General features: G+C 44.5%; 1 non-coding gene across 1 annotated transcript; it reads left to right on the top strand.

Annotated features, from left to right (window-relative positions):
* Positions 1-1,177: 1,177 nt before the first annotated feature.
* On the top strand, positions 1,178-1,259 carry trnas-gcu. Its single transcript has one exon. It is a non-coding gene; the product is annotated as a tRNA-Ser (tRNA).
* Positions 1,260-6,243: the final 4,984 nt, after the last annotated feature.

The following is a 6,243-nucleotide window of genomic DNA, read 5'->3' as shown; positions in this document are numbered from 1 at the left end:
TTTTGCCATGATTTTATCTACGGTTTGAGCTGAAAAAGGTCATCATTTACCCTCATGCGCTTAAGGGCCTTGCCCCATGGTTCTCGTCAACCTCCACATAACACTCTCCTTCCGCAGGTGCTTTCCATATTTGCCATAAATCCACCTCACGGCTTCACGCTAGAACTTACAGGTCCATTACAGAAAGTCTCCCCGCTGCATCCCCAGGAGATTGGTAGCGTAAAGGGCCTGTGGGAGCTTCTCAGCATTAAATGGGTGAGGGCATTGCCATCGTTTCCTTTACACAATTCAGGCACATGTCCCTTCCCATTGAGCATTGTTTCCACCAGTTGGAGAGGAGAGTTTAAGGCTTCCAGCAGCCGTTACCCCAAGCATCATATAGTCTTTACCAGCAAGCTGGCGGGCATCTGCATTTATTGTGATGGGAGGACCATTCCAAGACATGCCATTCAACTTGATGCCCCCTCGGGGTCCAAATCCAATGATTACACCAGATGACGCTATCTCAACACCAGCTGCTTAATCCAGGTCTTCTAGTGAGATGCATTAGTGAGAAGTTCGTTGTCACAATCACCACATCTCCATTTGATGACTGCAGGAGATTCCATCTCAGAAACGCTGGGAGCGAAGTCCAACGCCTTAACCACTCGGCCATCGCAGCAGCTGTTGCCATTCGCATTGTGAAGGTCGATTTCTTAATTATAACAGTTCTTAAACTGGCATTTTGGGGAAAGGTCTGAATTAAGGGATTTTCCTTGTTCGCATGTTATCAGATTTCCCATAAAAAAAGTTTAAATATAGTGAAAAATTGGGTTCTGTTTTCATCTCTACCAATAGCGCTTTTCATTAAGTAGATTTTGTGGAATCAAAGTGCAGAATTGTTTAAATAGTAATATATTATTATTATTATTAATCGTCGATATGAGTTTGTGTCAGAACAGACAGGTGCTTTATTGTGCTGCGTTCAGGTCGCTGTCCTCTTTCAACGTTGTGGGTCCGAGTTCAAATACCGACAGACTTAATATTGTTTAACCTCTTTGCGGACAACCCAGTCGATGACATTAAGAAGGTCAAGCAATAATCTTGGCCTGTGATATGGCATTTCCGATGCATAGGATTCATCCATCGTTATACCGCGATGTCATTGTTAATTCAAGTTTTGAAAATTCCTGCATGAGACGAGGTGGCCGAGTGGTTAAGGAGATGCACTGCTAATCCATTGGGCTCTGCACGCGTGGGTTCGAATCCCACCCTCGTCGCTTTACAGACTTTGGCTGAATGTCTACATTTTCACCGGATCTTCATTTCTATGCCAAGTTTTTGATGAAATTAGAGTTTGGGGATTCCGAGGTCTCAGTACGTTTTAACAATATTGTAATAATTATCTAGTCCTCCAAAGCGCTCTCCTTCTTTGTGAGAGTCTGGTGCATTCTCCTCTCTCCCCCCGGTCACCTCCTGAAGTCTCCTACAAGTCCGAAATACTAACCCTCAACAGCCATCTCCCACGACCCTTTGTACTATCGGCCACAATCTTCTGGATGTCCCTCGCTGTCAGCACCATAGTACAATTAGTGGCTTTGCTTTCAGCCTCGATGTTACCAAACTGTGGAACTCACTGCCTTTATCCCTCCACCTTGATCACACCAACACTAAGCCAGTCTTCAAATCGCAACTGAAGAGCTTAAGCAGGTTTCCTTACTCCGCACACCTCTGTTTATCTCACGGTAAGTAGGATCTCGGTTCTAGTCGATTGCCGGATAGCTTTTCGGGGGTTAAAGTACCAATGAATGCTTAAATTTGATATAGCGCTTTTCGCTTATTCTAGCCATCTCAAAGCAGTTCACAGAATACGCGGTAAATTGAATTGACTGTATATTTGTGAACGAATCCCTTCAAAAGCTAATCTCTTAATAATCCATTCAAAAATAGGTACCTACATATTTAAATCACTGTCACTCATTTCACTACTGTTTGTGGGAAACTGCTGTGTGCAATTGCCTACCATGTTGACTTGTTACTGATAAGAATATACGAAATGCAAGACGAAAAAAGACTAAGGACCATCTCGTTCGCCTTCCCACCTAATGGCGTTCTCACCGCGCATACGTCCCAATCTACCTATGTACCATATCCCATAAGGTTATTTTCTGAAAGAAAACTATATATAAGAAAATAGACAACTGATGTTGTGTGACATGTATAGAAGGAATTGTTCACTGTATCCTGAGCATCTCGCGAGAATGGACTTCCGACTACTGCAGTGGTATCAACTTGCAATTAACGGTGCGCTTTTGAAAGACAAGCTAAAGCCGTTGGGTCAATGTCAAGGTATCGTTTTGGTTTTCTCTGAGTGCATATTGTAGAAGTGTATTTGAAAGTCAATCTCGCTGAAAACGTAAGAGAGGACCAACTGTTTATACCAGAAATCCTTGCATGGATAAAACAAGCGACACCTACTTTGAAGTACGAAAACTGGTAAACTGTCACGTACCCTATTTGAAATCCATGAAACTTAACAAGAAACGAATGCGCGTCTCGTTCAAAGCAGGTGAAAATTGTCAGAAAGAACCTTGAATTCAGATGGCAATTAATGCAAAATTGTCTGTTCGATAGTTAACACTGAATTTCGGATGCTGTCATTTCTATATTTGAAAAAAGATGAACTACAGAATTGTGTAGAGAAACTTAACATATTTAATCTGTTTGCTGGGGAATATATCTTCTTCAAATAAATTAAGCCGATGTGTGATTTTTGAATGAAGTGAAGTGAGATCAGAGACACTATAGTGAAGCAATTCGGTGAGAATGGGAAATTGATGCAGAGCGAAAAGAGATGATTCTATCAACATTTTCTTTTGCAAAAGTTTCTGGGAAATGGCAGAACAGCTGTGATATTGAATGCACATCTTGTGACATATAGGAATTCCAGGATGCTTCGCTTGTATGGGCCAACAAGATGTGCAGAAAAGCCATTCAGCTACGTGAGCTCAAGCTCAGCGTTTCTGAACTTGAGGTTGGTTGGTGTCACAGCAGTGAATACGGGAAGCTGAAGCCTTTATGGACCGTTTCTGGAGGCGGTCAGCCAGCAGCCAGAGTGAAATCAGGAGGAGTGTGAGAGGGTCACTAACAGGACAACAACCATTTGTGTATAGCGCCTTCACGTCGGGTTGACATTCCAAGTTGCTGAACAGTCATCAATCCTCACCAGAGGTGATGGTTTGGGTAAGGATGGCTTGTGGGCGGGGAATGGAGAGGAAGGCAGGTGTCTAAAAGGAAGGTGGAAGAGGAGAGTCTTGAAAGATTCAAGGGAAGGGGCGAGATGGAGGGGTGGTGGGATAGAGTTCGAGAGGGTGGAGGCAGAGAGCATGAAGGCCCGTCTCGCAATGGTGGGGCGCGCCTGTTGGGGGAAGTATGCTGGAGCGCGCTGAGTGGAGAGAGCGTGCAGGTTTGTACAGGGTTAGGAGGTCACAGCGCTAGGAAATAGCAAAACCCTTGAGGCCTTTGAAGGTGGAGGATTATACCAGGATCTTAAAATTGTGAGATGGGAGCCAATGTGGTCGGATGATGATGGTGATAGGGTCATGGAGGCTGTTGCGAATGAGACATGGGCTGTAGACCTCTGGATGATCTTCAACGTATGGAGGATATAGTTGGGGAGGCCAACAGGAATGGTGTTTGGATAATCGAGCCCGGTTGTGATGATTGTGCAGGTTAGTGTCTCGCCGGCCTGGGGTGCGAGATTATGGTGGATTTGGACAATGTTGCGGCGGTAGAGAAAGTTAGAGCAGGTCATGGGATGATGTGAGGTATCAAGGAAATGTGAGGATCGAGCAGAATGACAAGGATCCCCATTGGATCCGTGAGGTGTACTGTGCATCTATGAATAATGATCCTGTCAGCACCCACGGTATGGAGGCGCTGAGGTATCCCAAGCAGAAGTGTCTTGTTCCATTCAACTGGAGAAAGTAAGCTCTAATCCTGGTTATGATGCCCGAAGACAATTTATGAGGACATCATTGGTCCTGGAGTCTCACCTCCTCTCCCCTTATCTTAATCTTCATCGTGTTATCATAGAGAGGTTCTGATCCTACCTTTGACACCATGTCCTCTTTGACTCTACAAACAGCTTCCTCTGGAGCACCCCACACAATCCTGTGCAGCGTTCCTCATGTCTATGACCCTGAGGAAACTTTTCAACTTTTACACGCTCGTTGTTTATGATGGGAGTACAGCGTTTGTAGAATGGGGCAGAGGCGAAAGCTGCACACATGAAATAGCTTCTGTCCTTGACTCCTTACCATATCGCTGCCATCTTATCGAGATAATAAATGTACTACTAATAATTATTACTTAATTATTTTTGTTCATCTACCTTATCTGCCTGCATCTTGCCTCATCTACTTCTGTTCTACTGTGCTGTGGACTGCATTACACCAACAGAGAAGTAAGCGGCTCCTGCTATCAATGCTTCTCAAACTCCCACACCAGGACCTTCTCCCATTAGAGGGAACCTGTCCCACTCCCGAACGCTCTCTCACTCCCACTCCGTGACATCTTCCACCCTTCTCCCACATTCAATCTGGGTCGTTCTCCCACACCAAGACATTCTACCATCACCAATCAGGGACCTCCTCCCATTCCAGGATCTTCTCCCATTCACACTCCGGGACCTTCTCCCATTCCGGGATCTTCTCCCATCTGGAACCTTCTCAAACTGCCACCCCAGTAACTTCTCCCATACATACCAGGACTCGGAACCTGCTCCAATTTTGGGACACCTTCTACTCACAATGCTGCCGCCTCATACAGAAATCCTATGTGACTCAGGACAGAACAACTAACTGAATTATTTGAAGCATTTTGAGATGTGTGTTGATGATACTATCTAGCCAAGGTCAACACTTTAAAATGTAGGGAAGACCAGTTAATGGGAGCTGGGATTCTTCTCATTCAGCTCTCTGAAACCAAAGGTCGAATGGTAGGAGCTGGGTAAGCCGTGGTAAAGCTCGCCAGGCAGGGCTTTCAATAAGCTTTCCAGTTAAAGCTGCTCAGACTTCAGCAGTACCACTTTGCGCACCAGAATCTTTGAGTTTTGTCAACCGGTGCCAAATATACTTTGGAATTTGGTAAGCAAGACATTCCCTTCAAACAGGAATATGTGAAAGAATTACAATTGACGGGAATTTCCATGTTGATGTGGGTTGTTTGAAATGTTCGATTTCTTTTGGATATTCTTTACAATGGTGATGGTTTTCGAGAGCGGAAGATCACACAAAAACACAGTGTTGGGTTTCCGTACGTTGATGGAGGTGCCATCCTCACAAGATCACATATTAATCTGCTGTCCTGTCTGCCTGTTCAGACAGAACTTAAATTTCCCATAGTACTATTCGGAATGAGAGAAGTGAATTTTGCTCTGTTCCCTGTCAACATTCCTCAATGAAATGTTCATTCAATGCGTGGCTAATTGTGAAATATTCCTGCTAAAACTGCTGCTTTCACCACAAAGTACACAGCCACTACGTTTCACAGTAAATGATGTGAAGTCACGTGTACATGGCATGGTAAATAAATACTGTATATAATTTTTAAGAATGATAACAACAAAAACAACAAAATTACCGATAGAGAACGCCATTCACGTCGGGAGGACCCCCCCAAAGTGCTGGAGAGTCAAGTGTCGCGGTCGGAGCATGAAGGAGGGGTGGTTCAGGGGTGAGGGAAGGCAGAGAGGTGGGAGGGTAACCAAAGGCTGGGTCGAAGAGAAGTGTCTTAGACCGGCCTTGAAGTAGGCAAAGGAGGAAGCGAGGCCAAGGGACCACAGGATGGATTTCCAGAGTGTGCTGACAGAGAGGCTGAAAGCCCGGACACCGATGGTTGGGCGGGCGGGAGTGCAGATTTATCTGAGGGAGAGTGCAATAATGTTCTTTGTTGATATGTTAATAAGCTGATAGCTGACAGCTATCTTCATAGTACTTCTACCAACTATACATAAAAGCAGTAGAATAAAGAGTGACGTAATTGTATTTTCAGGTGACAGTAAGTAAGTATACAAATAATAATCTCTTGGGGAAACGGGGGACGGGACACCAATATATGTAGGTAGTTATTTGCAATGTGCCAGCGATTACATTATTTGGGGCCACATTTGGAGCAAGCATTCCCTGTGTCCGTCAGCAATGAAGTACCCAACATTTTTTGAGATAGAAGCGATTTACTATATAATTCTTGCTGTGGTTGGAT

The sequence above is a fragment of the Callorhinchus milii genome, unplaced genomic scaffold, assembly GCF_018977255.1.
Source record: "Callorhinchus milii isolate IMCB2004 unplaced genomic scaffold, IMCB_Cmil_1.0 Scaffold73, whole genome shotgun sequence".
Taxonomy (NCBI): domain Eukaryota; kingdom Metazoa; phylum Chordata; class Chondrichthyes; order Chimaeriformes; family Callorhinchidae; genus Callorhinchus; species Callorhinchus milii.
The sequence above is the reverse complement of the archived record's forward strand: the minus strand, read 5'-3'. Positions and strand labels throughout refer to the sequence as shown.